A 17960-nucleotide genomic window follows, 5' to 3' on the forward strand; every position below is an offset into this window, starting at 1 on the left:
AAAAAAAAAATAAATTAAAAATTATATTGATGCAAAACAACCTTTAATTTAAAAGCTATCAAATTATAGTCTACAAAAAATACAATTAAACCATAGTATAAAGTGGGGTATTGATATCTAATGGACTTAAAAAGATAAAAACTTTTACAGAGTTAAAAGTTATGGAGTAGTAGATACATATTATTTTGCACACAGTTCTAATAATAAATAAATAATAATTAAATGGAATAAATTTCATGCCATAAGAATTTAAGGAATTAAAAAAAATTTAACTCTTATTTTTAACAAAATTTGTGATATACTGAGGTATAACTAAATGTTTATCAATTAGTCAAGGAACATAAGTTTACAAAGTCTAAAGATATAAAGTCTAAAGGTGAGTTAGCACTTGAAATCATGTTTTAAATAAAAAATATACAATAAAACCAATTTGTCGATATTTAAAAAATTAAATTTTTTTCATTTTGAACTTTTGAGAATTCTAAAATGCGTAACTAAACGAGAGTGCGTAACGTCACGAGTGCTTAAAGATGCGAGAGGTTGCTGTAAATATTTTTAGCGCTATTTTTTTCGTTTAATAAACATTAATTGTAAAAATTTTAAAAATTAGTTAACTTTAAATTTGAATAAATAATAAGTTAAGGATTTTTTAGTTACGTTATAAGTCGAATACTTAATAAAACTAACTTACTTAACAGTTAAATCTTCTAAAAATGTTATCATATTTTCTTCTGAAACCTTTGCAGCACACATCAAAGATATTCAGACCAAGTAGACTAATAATGAATATTGAAGTTAAAACAGAAAAGTTAGTCTGAAAAGACAAGTAACATACTTTTAAAATCAGTTATCCCAGTTATGCTATAATAGTTTTTGTTGTAAAAATATCGCTATTCGAAATTATGTTTTGCTTAAGTTTGATTCAATTTTCAGGTTTATTGTGAATATGATTAAAATTTTCTACAACATAAGTTAAAGTGTTGTTTTGGATTAATTCTAACTTAACTTTTATTTAGTTTCATAAAATTACAACTCTACGTATTGTTATTCTTTTCAATAATTTTTCATTTCAGTTTCACAAACTTGCAAAACTGACGACTAGTTCAAAATTTACCACTTTAACTTAATTTGTTGCTATGCAAAAATTGTGCTTCGGACAAAAGGGTTACGTGACAGTTTAAATTCGGACAACCTAAGTTCCGACGGCTTAAATTCTTAAAAAAATATTTAAAAGACTATATCTCAAAAAGTAATACAACTTTGAAAAAGATAAAAAATGTGTATGTAGATCTTATTTATATTTACAAGCTACTTTTATCTTTTTCAAAAATCTAAAATATTTTTAAAGATATTTTAAAACTACTAAAATTAACTATATATTTTACTTTAATAAAACCATATCTCAAAAAACATTTAATGTTTTTTGGAAAGAAAAAAATGGCCTGTAGATATTAATACGATTTACAAATGCATTTTTTTTTAGACGAATTAGATTACTTTTTTATTTTTGAAGTTTAAATTTTTTATTAAGAATTTGAATTGTCGGAACTTGAATTGTCCGAATTTGAATAGTCGTGCACCCGTACAAAAGTAACGATTAACTTGGATTGGAATTGATTCGGGTAAGAATTGTTTGGTAGGAAGTTAATTCCGAGTGAGAATTTCAAGTATACAATTTTAGTATGGTAGTTATACTAGCAAAAAAATTTGAGTTAATACTACATCTTGTACTAAGATTAAAATTTGGCGTTTTTTATAATTTAGATAGTTTCATTCTCTGTAACTTGGTTTATAATTTTTTGACAGCAAATTATTTGTTCGGAATAGGGTTTGTAAAATGCTAAAAGTTGTCATTCCAATTAAGCACTGAATCGTATAAACTTTTGTTAGTTTTGTGCTAATTATTTCACGCTTGAGTAAATATAATACTGCTTTTTACCAAGGCTGGTCCGGAAGTACAGAAATGCATTATAAAGTACAGGAACTTTTTGGAATACACATCACATTGAAAAAATTAAACAGGAATTTCACTATTCTCTTGTACTTTTTTGAATCGTTTCTACAAAGAAGTTTAAGTAGAATCTACTGGAAGTGCTAACAAAACAAGATAGTTTTTCAAACACTTTTTAAACATACAACAAAAAAAAACATTCTCCAGCGTACGAAAACACCTTTCGGTCGTATACTATTTGAATACAGTAAAAGGTCTTGTCAAGGACGCTTTTTAAGGTTCGATAGGTATTTGGTGGTCGCGGGCTAAACTTCAACAATAAAAACCTTCCCAGGTTGAATTTTTATTTTTAGTTACGACGTTGCTTTTTTATACTTCCCCTAACGAGTAGTTATCAAATTTGCACGAGGTGACATTTTTTCACGGGTTGAATTTTTTATTTATTTTTGTTTTTTAATTTCATTAATTATAATTTTTTTTAAATTAATGATGTTTTTTTTTTTGAATATTACTGTTACCCCTAACTTTTACCCTCGATCTGTAACTTAAATTTTTGTCATTAATTACTTTTTGTTTTTATTAGTTGTTTTTATTTTTATTTTTACTACCACTGTTACTCCTAACCTAACCCTTTCGGTCGGTAGCTTTTTTATTTAAATTAATTTGTTTCTACTTACTTCTATTAATTATTATTTTTTAATAATGATGTATATTAAGTACTTTTTTATTCAATTTTTACTATCAATTACTATCAAACCCCTAACCTTTACCCTCGGTCAGTAACTTTTTTTTTTTTTTACTCTCGTGCAAAAATGACCTTCCGTGCAAAATTGACTCTTGGTGCAAAAATGTCTTCGTGCAACTTTGTTATTTCGTGCAAATTTGTTTTCTTGCAATAGTATCTTCGTTCAAAATTGACCCTTCTTGCAATTTAGTCTCCTCATGCAATTTTTTCTTAGTGCAATTTTGACCTATTCCCCCCCCCCCTAACAGATTCTTGAATGGCTATGATTCTCCGGTAAACAATCTCCGGTAAACTACACCTGGGAATATCTAGTCATGAATATCGGGTCACATATGCTCGAAGACACTTTTTCACGAAGGGTCAAATATGCACGAAAGGTCATTTATGCACGAGAGTAAAAAAAATATTAAAATAAATAAAAAACGATAAAAAAGTAAAAAGTTACCGACCGAGGGTAAGGGTTAGGTTGTGACAGTGATAGTAAAATTAAAAAACAATAAGTAACTAAAAAAACTTTAAAAATTAAATATAACTTAATTAATTAAAAAAGAAAAGAAAAAATAATTAGTAACTGACCGAGTATAAGGGTTAGGGGCAACAGGAAAAGTAAAGTGAAAACTATTAACAAAAAAACAAGAAACTAAAACATTAATCAAAACTAACTAATTAAAAATAACAAAAAAAGTTTCCGACCGAGGTAAGTGTTATGGCCTAAGGGTATCAGCGATAGTAAAAATAAAACAATAAAAATGTTTTAACCATTGCAAAAGTTTCTTCTGTCAAAAGTGACCCTTCGTGCATTTTTGAGACCTACCCTTCGTTTAGACCCCTAGATAATTTTGTTGTTCGTTACTTCAGTAGATTAAAATAGGACTTTTTTAGCTTACTTTATTACAAAAATTAAAATCAACTTGATGTTTTTTCATTATTTATCTAGTTCGATTTAAAAAATTTTAACCCAAAAATTCATAAAAATTAGTCCATGCCACTTTGAAAATTCTGATTTATAGGTAAAAAATAAAATAACTAGCAGTAAAATTTTATTAAAAATACTCAAGTCATAAAAAATTAAAAATAAAATTCCTACTGTGATTGTTATTTTACCAAATATTCGAATTTTATCATATTTATGAGCCTTAGTATTTCGTGTATCAACAAATACCTACTATATAATATATATATTAAAATAAAATTAGATTTGAATTAGTTACATACCTTAGCTAAAACTAAGTTTAAAATCAATATAAAATATTTATTTGGTATTTTAAAATTAGTTCAAAGTATCTTAAAAAACGTGTTGTACATAGAGTGGTAGAATGTATACATTTAAAATCAATTTTTTTAGTCAAACTTATTTTTTCTATCCTTGACAACACTCTTTTTCTATTAATGAAACAATATATTTATAGTTTCATTAATTTTACGTTGATTATTAAAAAATGTTAACTTTACATTGCTTGAACTTTTTTATTGAACGATTAAAGTTAGGAACTTAATATTTTTGGTGCCATTAAACTCTGTATGGTCCTACATGGTTCAAGTTATTTTTCATCTTATCATTAATCGTCCTATCATTTTCCATTGCTTTGTTTACGAACCGATTAATTACAAACCTTGTTATTTTAAATCGGTTAAATTTTATATGTACTATTTTTGACCTAAACCAATGATTCCAGTTAAAACAAATTATAAATTGATCAAATAAAGTATATACAAACTTTAATTGTTCATTTATTAGGTACTATTCTGAAAAATGTTTAACCATCTCTGTTGTGAAATTTGAATGTAGTTAAACTGAAAAATAATCTTAAATAATAGAATCTGTTTACTCGAACAAATTAAAGTACTTTTAAATAAGACTGATTATCCTTTTTTAACATCTTACAATAGAAATAGTACATTTTTTATAGTTTCAAATTTAGTTGTTTTGTAAATACAGACTAATCTGGAAAATTGATTTTAAACATTAATGGAAACTATTTTTTATTTGAAAAAAGTTAAAAGAAGAAAAAAAAAACACTTATCTATAAAACAATTGACAAGTTGTCTTAAACCTTTTTCAAAAGTTGTGCACAATAATTACTTTAAAATGTGCAAATTAATAGACTAGTTAAGTATTAGTTAAAAATCTAGTTTTATTTATAATTCGAACTAGTTAACATGAAGTAACTCAACAAGTTTTGTTTATAATTTAAGCTTAATTTTTTTTTGTTAAATTTTTTATAAAATTTTCAATAATTTGTAATTTTTAGCTAAACTTATATTTTTATCATATAATCTTTGATAAGTAAAATGAGAAAACAAGTTGAGCTTACTTGTTAGTAAATATCTTCATAAAAGTTTAATTGTAAAAAAGTTTAGTATATTTTTACCCTAGGACTTGGACTTAAACCTAAACTTAATACTAGTATTTTTTGTGAAGTATAATTGCAACAATAATTTGATGGTGTGATGTAAATTAACAAAAATGACTAAATTTATTATAATTTTATCTTTTTTAAGAAATTAAAATTTTTAAATATGTCAAACAAAAGCTTCAAAAAAAGGTTTTATTAGATTTTAAACAGTTTATGTTAAATATTAAGCAGATATTTATTTATGGATTATTGTTCATTATTGTTGTATTGTTTATAGACAATTGTGTTTGTGCTCTGTCTAATTTTATCAAGATACTGTTTTAGAAAAAAAAAATATTTAACATCTTTTACTCATCCTTGTTATGTTAGGTTTTCTTGCCTTAAATACTTTTATAAATCAAGTTTTTTAAACTGGTTGTAAAATCAAAATCATATTGTTTCAATTTATTTATGCTTTCAACATAAAATTGTATAAAGTAAATATTTTGTAATTAAAAATAGTTTTAGACTGCTTGTTTCTATTTATACGCAAAATTTATTTATTTGCTGTGTTTAAGGTTTTAAATTCCTACTAATTAAATTTGTTCTTTACTAAAACAACAAAGCCAATTATCTTCAATTTTTTTTAAGTTTGATCCAATTTATCTTTCTGTTACAAAGACATTGATACTTATTATTTTAATCAATACATAACTGTTTTGCTAAATTTTTTCATTTACTAACTCTAAATAAATTATACTCGCATGGAAAACTATTTTAGATACACATTCAAATTATTTAGTTAGTATAAAAAACCACTCAATTTTAGTTTCGCGACCATTATTAAAAAAAAAAAAACAGTAAATGTCCCAATTTATTGCGAAAAGAAATTTCCTACAAGTTAAACTAAAAATTCTTAACTCAGAACTGTATCATCTGTCCCTTCCTCTTCTTGTCTCCTCCCAGCTCGAAGTGCTTGCACCTCTTCAACGGCAGCTGCTTCCTCGCCTTGCATTTGGTGCACTCCAGCCTCAGTACCACTTTTTTGGTGGTCTTGGCTTTCTTGTGGAAGACGGGCTTGGTCTGACCCCCGTATCCGGACTGCTTTCTGTCGTAGCGACGCTTGCCCTGCGCGGTGAGGGAGGCCTTGCCGGCCTTGTACTGGGTCACCTTGAAAAGCCTGTGTCTGTGGCACTTCTTGGCCGAGCAGTAAGTTTTGCGGGACTTTGGTACGTTGACCATTTTAGAAAAATGTAGGGATTTTTTAAATTCTGCAAAAATAGTACTTGAATAGTATAACTAATGCTAAGTTGAAATTATCAATTGTTTACTTGTGCTTAAAAGATATTACAAATCAATCAAACTTCAAGTATGTCATACACTTTATATTAAAAAAACCAAAGCATTTGATAAAAATACAGCTGTTAACTGTTAGAAATATTAAGTTTCTCATTTTTCTAAAGTTGGCTATAGTTTTTTGTATTTACACATTTTACAGTAGTTTTTACAGTTGGTATTTCACAACTTTATCCTGTACAATAAGCTAAAATAGGGTAGATTCAGAAAAGTTTTTAGTAGAATTTAAATAATGTGGCATGTAAACCCAGAGATAAATGTAAACATACTTTTTTAGCTTTTTTTAATTTTTAAAAAATATTATTTATGGCAGAAAACTTGGTAGCTCGTTCATCTTAAATTATAATCAACTCTTTTATTATCAATTTACATCTGTCACTAAAATTACTTTATATCCAGTGTTCAAAAATTTTAAACACAATATATAAAGATTATAAACTATTTCTATAATGAATATTGTTCATACTTACAAAGTTAAAAACCTTTATTTTGTACATGTGGAGTTCCATCTTCAAAGGTTTTATTTATTTGAAATATACACATGAAGTTTACACAATACATTGACTATTTTTTTATTGATGAAAACTATTAATATGATGATCAAGAAACAATTATGTGCATTTGTTTTATATGGTTTTATGATATTTTTGAATGTTTTTCATAGACTTAAGTTTAATTTTAAAACAATTTATATCCAAAGTAGGAAAATTTGCCTTTTGAAGCAAACAGTTTAAGTTTTATGTTAGCCTCAAAAAGGTATAAAAATTAGTTCAGAGCTATACTTAATAAATTTAATTAATTGACAGCTTGTAACAGGGTTCCCTGGAATTACCAGAACTAAGTTAGAAAAAAAATTGTTTTTTTATTGGGTAGTGCTGTGCTAATTTTTAACTTTAAACAGGTTGGCTACTGGTTTTTTATACTGGAATAAAAAAGTTTTTATTCAAAGTTTTAGGTGAAATATATACAGGCTGGCCTTAGTATGGAGTTTGGAAATTCAGGTAAAATATCCTGGAAAAACCTTGAATTAATAAAAAAATCAAGAATTTTAAACCCAAGTCATCATTAATATTTATAATTTTAATTTTTTATAAATGTGTTGAAATTAAATTTAAATAAGAAACAAATGTTATAATAAAGAAATATCATAATTTTGTTTCATTCAGATTTTATTTTTCATATAACAAATTAAAAATAGCAGTACAGTATCTTTTCTGTAGTTATAAGCATTTTTATACCTCAAGTTAAAGATTTTATTAAAAAGGTGAAAGTAAACTTGTACCTTAGAAACCTGGAAGCCACCATGTATATTTACAATTTTTATGAATTTTGAAGAGTTTGTACATCAGTGGCTTAAACCAATGTTCTTTTTCTTTCACTTATATTTAATGGCAGCTGATTTTTTTGATGTCATTATAATTTCTACATCAAAGTTTATTTTTTATAAAAAGTTTTAAAGAATGAAATTAGTTTTAAATATTTAATAAAACTAATTATATTAAACCTTGTACACTTTCTCCTTAAATTTATTCTAGTTTAGAACCTAATTGTCTTGCTGACAAACTTAATATCACTACACTTCATTAAACCACAAAAATTTTAATGTTGTGAAGAAAAAGTCCTCTTGTGCACACTAGGTTTTTAAATAGATACAATAAAAAAAATAATTGTAATTATACTAAATAAGTAAACTTTTTATAAACTGTTAAAGAGTAAGCAATATTAATTCAGATAAAAATAATTAAAAAACAGGGTATATAAATAATTTGAAAGAGTTGACACTGAATTTTTTTAAACACAGGATTATTTTTGAAATTTTTGGTTGGAGCCTTATTATAATACTGCCAAACAAAATAAGTCTGAAAATAATTGGTAATACAAATTTATATATTTATTTGAATATTTGCAGGCAAGTGGTATGCAAAATAAATTGCAATGTTTTCAGTTTCGCTTGAGTCCATGGGGGGAGGGGGCATAAATTGACAAATTGACTTTATTAAACTTAATGTTATTTAATGTTGATAACCAAGCTATCAGTCACTACTTACTAAGCTACTTTTTAAATACATTACATTTTTGAGTTATAAGAACTCACAGTTAGTGTGTATCTTAATTTTCTTTTTATTAAACTCAAAGTAAAAAAAAAATAAACAAGACAATTTGACTTGATATCTGTCTTATAAAGTTTTGAGCAACCATTTTCAAATCTTCTCATTGTAGTCTTTATAAAATATTCAAAACATTTATTTAGTTTTTTTTTCGAAAATAACATTAAGTTTTTTTTAATATTTAATTAAAATTTTAATAACATTTTTTATAATAATTGAATTTTTGTGAATTAAAAACAACACATTCAAGTTGTTCTTAAAAATGCAAGAAAAAGTTTCTTGAGTTAAGCTGCTTTAAAAATGTTGGAGAAGTTTTTGTTTTTTATTTGAAGAAAATTTGCTATAAATGAATTCTTCATGTTGTTTTTGGAATCTTTAATGATAATATCTTAAGAATTAATAACTGTTTTATCTTTCAAAAAAAACTAACATTTTCCCTAATTAAAAGTTTAAAGTTGAATGTTTTATAAAATTAAGTGTTGGACCTTCATGGCTTAATTAAAGAAATAACTTTATAAACAAAACATTGTCAATTTTAGTTGGTTTTGTAAGTTAATAGTTTTTAGACATTTTTACTATTTTTTATGAAATACTTAAGTTCCAAACAAGCATTAACATTTTCAAAACATTAGTTTTGTATTTTGTTTAATGGTTGTCCTGTTTAAATATAAAATAAGTAGTTACAATAAATAATTGTTACTAACCATGTCATATTTAAAACAAAGTTATATTTTCATTAAGTTGGTTTTTGGTAAGTTTAATATTAGTATCAGGGTTGCCACTCTAAAAATCTGTCCAGAGTTAAAAAAAACTGTTATGAGTTATTCTGATTTTTTTTAAACCAGCAAAATATATTAACTTTTCAAAGTCAATGAACATCAAGGTCTTTAACAAAACTAGTTATGAAATATTAAATATTGAAATTATATCACATTCAAAATATAGAAAAAAAAAGCCTAAAGTTGTCAAAAATCTTTAAAAATATCTTGATTTTTTTATAAAAAAGCTAAACTGGTCTGAGTCAGCCAATTTTTTTCAATTTTTAACTAGCCTGAGTTAATCTGAGGCATCATGAGATTTTCAAAAAAAATTAAACCTGGAATTTTTCTGTGTGGCAACTCTGCAATATGCCAAACACAAACTTCTCAATTTGTCATTCATTTATTGTTTAGAGGTAAACAACATTATTACAGTTGTTTATTATTGTTAAGTACAAAGTAAAAAGTACAACTTGAGTAAAATTAAAATTTTGAAATGATAAAATTTTTAATTGGGTATATTGCATACTTTATTGGTGACAAATAAGTTTGAATGTTCTAGTAGTTGTAGTTTGTAGCTTTGACATGTTAATAGTAACAAATTAAATTTGATAACTTAAATTTAAAATGTGTTGTTAAAATTTTGAAATTACAAATATATATATACCATGTTTAGATAGAAACATGCAATTCACAACATGAACATAATTGTAATTAAATGAAGCTGTGAACATTTAATAACAAAATTTTGTTCTTTCACCTTGAAAATGTGGTAAAACAAGTTAAACTTATAATACAGAATACTTATATTGGTTTAAAACTAAATTTTATAGAAAAATATTGACAACTTAGTTTGAATTTGAGGTTATAAGACAAACCAATAGCAACAATATAAAGCAATGTTGGTCAAAATATTTGTAAAAGTTAGTAACAACATGCAAATATAAACATAACTTACATGTTTGTGAATGTTGGTCCAATTGTTTCATCATAGAACCACACACACAGAAAATTTGTAAATTAAAAAATTCATATGGTGTGGGTTGGAAAAGCTTGAACAAAAAATCAAATATTTCTTGAAACAAAAACTGACCATTTAAAGTATTGTAGTTAATTATAGATATAAAACAATAAATATTATAAAACATTAAAACAATCACTTTTTGGCAAATATAAAATGTTCTGAAAGTACTCTACTGACAAATAAATATTAAAGCTGCAAGTCTTGGAAATCCTGTTTGAAAACTGAGCTATACAACAAAAGGTAAATAAAGCAACTGTTTCCACATATTCTATGATATTATGAGCAAACACATTCAAGCATTGCTAATTCAACAGAGAATTTACATCCGGGCCTGTTTTGTAAAAATGAATTTTCAGCCTTTTTCACTGCAATCTCCCATACTTTGCTGTTCTCTCTACCGCTTGTGGTGGTCAATTTAAGTTTTCTAGTTGTTTCTTTTTCATCAGCAGTTAACATTTGGCGCCTTTAAACTTGTTTGTCTACATTTATTGAAGAAGATTATTCATTCAAACTTCTCAATCTTTCTAGCAAAAATATACTTGGTGAAAGTTTTACCAAAATACAAGTATTAAAATTGTACAAAAAATTTACAAATACGTTCCAAATATGTATGTTAGAGTTTGCAGAGAAAAAGTTTCTTGTTGTTGGTTGTGTGGTAATTGCTTTTCTTTCTCAATCATTGCAAATGTATCAGCAAGTTTTTTTGTTAAATTTTTTCTGATAGTTTTTCTTTTATAAAATAAATATGTTGTAAAAAAAAATTGCTCAATTGTAGTTTGTTAAGTGAGTTATATTTAAAGTTTTTAAGTAATAAAAGTTATTTAAGGAATCAAATTAAGAAAAATCTCTAGAATTTCTGACTGAGTTGCTTATATAAAATCTCTCACAGTAGTTTTTAAACTCCAGTTCAATGTTTTGTTAAGTTAAAGTTTAACCAGGTTTTTGAAAACATTGAAATTTGTACTGTTAACAACTTGATAAACAGAAATTAAATTTTCAATATTTTTATAAATAAATAGTATGAAGCTTATTTATCTAATTTGCACTTTTAAGATTAACAGGCTTTATCAATTACAAATAAACATTAGGTTGTTATTAAATATTAAATCATTGCAAAAATAGTACAACATAAAAGCTGAACACAGTCTAAAAACGTGTATCAAAAAATTCAAAAAAAAAAAAGGTAACAACATTTTACCAAAAATTATTTTCCAAGTTTTTTGATATCATTCTTGTATTAATACCACATTGAAACTCTAGTAAGTTGTTTCTACAATCAAAAGTTTTCTTAGCACAAGTTATTGAATAGTTGTCATTTCTGAAATTTATTGTTTTTCTATAAAAATTTTATCCAGGCTATCCAATGGTTTCTTCAGATTTAATGATGGTTTCAGTTTAAATTCAAACTCTATGTTTATACAATAAAAACTAAGAAAAGTTGATTATATAAACTCTTAAAATTTTAGTGAAAAGCTTTATAATTTAATTTTTTTTAATCAATTTATTACTTTAATTAATTATTGATTATTAATTTAATTAATTAATTAATTAATCAATTTAATTAAGTACCCTAAATTTAAGATTAGAAGCCACAAGTTAAGCCTAATTTGATTTTGTTTCTTTTCACTTTATTTTTTTGTTTAATTATTTATTAGGGTTGCCACTTTACCTGGAAAACCTGGAGTTTGACAATTTAGGAAAAATAACCTGGAAAAACCTTGAATTTGAGAAGTTTTGAAAAAAACCTGGCAAAACCTAGAATTTAAATCAAAAGACCTGGAATTTTAAATAACTTAAACATTTTCAGTAGTAAAATTTCGATTTGACACAAAAAATCTATAATATAAATAAAAATTTTGTCATCATTAAAAAATATTTATCTAAAAACACATTTAAAGTAACTTTACAGTATCTTTTCAATGTTTTAACTATTTAACTCTGTTTCCTATATAGATATTAGGTTAAAACTAAAATTAGACCTAAATATGTATACTTTTAAAAACCTGGAAGAAATTTGGAAAACCTGGAAAAATTTTTGAAAAACAAGTGGCAACCCTGATTTATGCCTTAAATAAAAATAAAAAATTATGCCATGAGCTAAAATTATACAGGCTTGCCACTTTACCTGGAAAAACCTGGAATTTGACTATTTAGGTAAAAATAACCTGGAAAAACCTGGAATTGGAGAAATTTTGAAAAAAACCTGGAAAACCTGGAATTTCAAGCAAAAAGCCTGGAATTTAAAAAAATTTACATTTCAGTATTAAAATTTTGATTTGACACAAAAAATCTGTCATATAAACAAAAAAATTTTGTCATCATCAAAAAAATTTGTTACTAAAAAAACTCATTTAAAGTAGCTTTACAGTATATTTTCAATTTTTTTATACTATTTAACACTGTTTCGTACATTTAACTTAATCTAAAACTAAAAATAGACACAAAAATGTGTACTTTTAAAAACCTGGAAGAAATTTGAAAAACCTGGAAAAAATTTGGAAAAAACGAGTGGCAACCCTGATTATAGTATAAATTAATTTAAATTACAGATAAGCTAACATAAATTCTATTTTGTGTTATGATAAATTTCAATTTTCACCAGCTGAAGTATTTTGACAATTAATTTTTTATAATCAATATTAAAAAAAAGTTACAAATTCTGCTTTATTTCATGATGAAAGTCTGAAAGATTAGCTATTTACAACTCATTAAAAATTTATCAGTGAAGTTTGTTTTTGAAATAAAAAAATACTTTGTATCAAATGAATAAAGACTGTATAATAGAAAAGTTGAAGTACACTGTATTTACTCTTGTGTGGATTTTATAACAAAAATTACAAAGTTTAGATAAGTAATTTTTTAATTTTTGAAAGTAAATATTTCTTAAACTAAAAAAAAAAAAAAACTTGATAACATATTAAAGTATGTTGTGTATTGTCTAAGACTTGGAATTAAAGGTATATAGCACAAAATAAAAATACTTGATATAAGAACTATGTTGTAGTTTTAATTACTCAGGCATAAAAAATATTACTTTTAAAAGTTCAATAATCAATAAAACTAGCTATAATCAAGTTTTTTCAGCAGCATTCAATAATTTAAAGTTTATTTTCTTTTACAGCTGCTTATTGTGTGCAAACCATTTTATTTATCATTTTACTCCCACCCACAAGTTTTATAGCAGTTTGTCATACAGTTAATAGCTTTTGTTGTTTTAAATTTTTATTGTTGTCTAGTATAATAAATACTAGATTGTCTAGATAAATACAAAGCTGTGTATGATTTTTTTTTGTTTAGCCTTATCTCATTACAGGAAGATAAAAATATTTTTTTATTAAAAACAACTTTAACAGTACATTTTCATACACATTTTCATACAGTTAAGGAATATTGAGTCAAGTTTAGTGTGCCTGTATACAGTATCATTAAACGTATAAAAAACAAGTTTTTCTGTTTAAGTAGTATTTTAGCATTAGTAACTGTAGATATCATTTTTTTGGAATTTTTGAGGAAAAATTCTAAACACAGAAATTTGCTATAAAATTTGCAGAACAACTGTCCTAAAATAGAACAATTTTGAGAATATTTAAAGTGAGAACAATTTTGAAAAAAATTTAATAGATTTTTTAGATTGTTAACTACTTATTATCATTTACCTGAGTTTTTTATTGCAGAGTTAAGGTTAGTTTAGTATCAAAGCAAACATCAAAACTCAAGAGCTGGTTTATGGAAAGTTTGTTACATTTGCATTTCTTGGTTTATGGTACAGTGAGTGTTTTGAAAAATAAGTAAGCACATAACTTAATAATTTTGTCTTTTTATTTTCAAAAAGGTAAAGGTTTCAATCATTAACCAAAAACAGTTTCTGAATATTCGATTGATTATGTACACAGCTTTTTTTTCATTATAATTTTTTTTCATTCATGTTTTGTCAGTACAAAGTATTTTGAATTAACCTGTTTGTTGAAAATTTATGTCAAAAATAATTGGATCAGTATTGTTTTTCTATTTGCTCATCAAATAAGTTTTTTCTGAAGCTAAAGTTATATTTGAATAAAAAGTAAAAAACCTTCATAACAATTTTTCACATTAGTATAAAAAGATAAGTAAAAAATAAAAATACTTTTATTTTATTTTAGTCATTCATGATATTTAATTATCTCTATTAGCAATTTCAAATTGATAGATTTGAAAGCAAAAAAAAAGGCTTAATTGCTTGGCCTAATTACTAAAGTTTCAATGTGACAAATACCGCAAAAAGTTACTAAGCCATAATTAAACCACTGAGCTAAAGAAATGTGTTTTGACCAGTGTTTTTATTTGCAATATAAGTTCATATAATAGTTGTTATACTGTTTTATTACTATGCTGGAAGCAGAATTTAATTAAACATACTTTTTTAAGCTTGATCAAATAACCTTGCATGACTTTAAAACGTTTTTGACTTTTCCTGTTTTTGTGGAAAATATTATAACAATTGAAAGCTGAAATTTTTAAAAAAATTGCTATGGTTTTTAAACGTGTTGTTGAAATTCATTTTAATCATAAAAAAATGGTGTTCAAGTATTATTAAATTTTTTTTTTACCATAACTTCTTTTAAACCAACACAAGCAATCAAAAATATGAGTACAACTTTTAAGTATATTTAGATCATTAACTATAAATAGTTCTAGTTTAGTAACCTATAGTATTTATTATTGTTATTTATTGACATTACATGTGAGTGTTGCATCAACTTTTTAAATTTTAAAATGACTTGAACACACTACTCTAATTTTGTTGAGTTTTATTATTATAGTATTAAATTACCTTTAAAAAGTTACAACATTTAAACGCCTGCATCTGATGAGTAAAAATATAAAGTTGATTATTTATTTTTTACTATTTATTATTTTTTTCCTTAGTGAATTTTTAAATGAAAAACTAAAAAAAAAATTGAAAATTTAATATTTTAAAAATAAATATTAATTTCTTAAAAAGCTTTTTGACCAATTAAAACATTAACAGTTACATAAAGTTTATTTTTGAAGAAGGTAATATAATTTATTAATTAATGCTTACAAATTAAAAATATCATCAGGTTAAAAAAAACTTTAAACGTTTTGAATGTCTTGAAACACAGACAATAAATGACTCATAAAAGTTTTATAAGCATCTTTATTTGGCGTAGTAAATTTTGAAATTTCAAATAAAATTTCAAAAATACTGTAACTATTCTAATACTTTAAATGTTTCAAAGAAACTAAAAAGTACGTGTTTTTTGTATGATATTAATGCTTTATTCTATTTATACTTATACTTGAAAGAAATTAATTGTTTGTTTTTGATTTAAATGTTTTCATTACTTTTTCTCACAAACTTTTAGTGTTCGAAAACTGAAAGCCAAAGGTTATTTATGAAATGTTTTTTTTTGTTGGCAAAACTACTATGATCTCTAGAACATGAATATTTTATGATAATTACTCGTTTTATTTAATAATTCGAATAATAACAAGCTAATTTAAGTATTGTTACAAGGAAAGTATATTTTCTATTATTAAAAAATTGTCTTTTTCGTAATATTGAACTTGATAGAAAAAATCAAACATTTTAACTTTTTTTTCGGTTGTAACAACTTTTATTTTTCTTGATTTTGAACTTGAAACAATTTGTTCGATTGTTAGATAAATTCGTCAGGATATAAAATTAGTAGCTTTATAGATAAAAAAACTTCAAAACTTTCTTTTTAGTTTTTAAACTTTTTTTTTTCAGTTTAATTTTTAACTTGTTTGCATAATAAAAGAAATTAAACGCTAAACATTTTTTTTAATTTAAATACGTGTGTATTAAACGTACTTTACTAAAAACAAGTAAAGCAGTTCTAATTAGTAAAGTTTCTTGTTTTAAGTAATTAACTAAATAATTAATTTTTAAACCGTTGTAGTGTATAATAAAATTTAGTTTTTACACTTTCTAATTTAAAAAAAGCATAACTGAAAACTATTTCAAGATAGTTATTGTTTAGTTTTTCAAAATCTCGTTTTCAAATAATCTAGAATTTGATAATTCCAATTAGGTGTTTTTGTTATTTTAGACGTTAAACTCAACAAGTAACACATTTTAAATAACAGTAATATTTGTCTTATAACAGTGTACAAAGTTGAAGAACTGGAAATATATGAAGTTTCTCAAACTAATTAAGCATTGATAAAAATGTTTGTGTTGTTTTTAATTTTGTCTGATTGCTTTCTCGCTTGAATGAAGCGTATTTCTGTAAACTGTGTTTATGTTTGTGAAATCGATCAATCTATAGCCAAAAAAGAGATGTAATTGATTACTCTGCGAAATAAAATTGCACTTTATGTAGCGAAAGTATTATGCTAGCATAAAACTTTGTAATTGAAAATGTATGTTATTTTTTGTGTTGTTAAAAAACATATTTATCGATATATTTTATGTTTTCCGATAAAATTTTATGTTAAAAGATTTACCAAGATACAATCTACTTAACTTATTTTTAGTAAACTACGTTTAAAAAAATCCGTTCCTTGAGTATAGTTTTTTCTCTAGATATGCTTGAAAATCGAAATGTTATTGTTATGTTTATTTAAATTTTTTGTAGTGAGTTTTCTTAAAATTTATCATGACGTTCAGTTGTTTAGTTGTTTTAATTTTGTTCCATAAAATAACAAAAGCTTGAAAATTTAAAAACACTGTTTGATACAAAATTAAAAGTGTTAAAAAGTTTAGAGAAACAAAAATTTGTTTTTATTTATTTGTTTTGAATTTTGATAGATCTAGCCAGCTTTTTAACAATTTAAAATCACCATTAATACAGCTTTTATTACTTTTAATGCAAGAATTTGATGGATAATGAAACCTTTTTACATTAAAAACATAATTAAAGACCATAAATTTTAAAATATGATAAATTTCATCAACCGTTGTGTTCTTTTACGTTTAGTTAATCTAGACGCCTAAAAAGAAGATTTATAAACCTTTAAAAGCTTAAAAATTATGTTTTTGAAAAAGTTGAAAATAAGTTAAAATTTAATAACCAAACTAAATAAGGGTTTGTATAAAAATACCCGGTTATTTTATAGTGAAAATTCACATCCGCCATTAGTGTACAAATCATTTTCAAATATACAAAGGTAGATTAAAAAAAGTATTCAAAACTATATGGCTTAAACTATATACTTACAGTAAACATTTTAACCTTTTATAGGAAATCAAAAAAAGTTAACTATGATCTTTATAACATAAAATATTTAACATTAAAACGTCCGTAAACTCTAACTTAAGATAAAAATTTATGACAACAATGTTGCTCAGTGTAAAAACTTAAATTAGTTGATTTCGGATTTTGATATGATCTTTTTTAGGACTATATGATTAAGAGGTTAGGGGTTTGAACATCAGATTTTTCTTTAAGGCTCATCTTCAATCTTAAATATATTATATAAAGAAATCTTTTTGCTTGAATGATATTTTGTTAAGTAGAATAAGTCATTAAATGAAGTTGAAAAAAATTCATGATGCACTTATAAAATTTCCGATTCAGATAAACTATTTATTAAATAAATTAAAATTGCAATTAAGGGCATAGGGGGAGTCCAAAATTTTTTACTAAAAATAACATTGGATCTTGTATGAAAGCTTGTACAAACTACGAGCAAGTTTTTATAGAATTAAAAATCTC

The 17960-nt window shown here is 24.4% G+C and overlaps 1 pseudogene across 1 annotated transcript; it reads right to left on the minus strand.

The window, feature by feature from the left end:
• Positions 1-5861: 5861 nt before the first annotated feature.
• On the minus strand, positions 5862-10532 carry LOC145849907 (uncharacterized; annotated as a pseudogene). Its single transcript, XR_014372375.1, has 2 exons — positions 10213-10532; positions 5862-6303 (listed from the first exon to the last, which is right to left on the minus strand). The product of XR_014372375.1 is annotated as an uncharacterized LOC145849907 (transcript).
• Between the last annotated feature and the right edge of the window lie 7428 nt (positions 10533-17960).

The sequence above is a fragment of the Thalia democratica genome, chromosome 2, assembly GCF_965202585.1.
Source record: "Thalia democratica chromosome 2, ktThaDemo2.hap1.1, whole genome shotgun sequence".
NCBI classification, from domain to species: Eukaryota; Metazoa; Chordata; class Thaliacea; order Salpida; family Salpidae; genus Thalia; species Thalia democratica.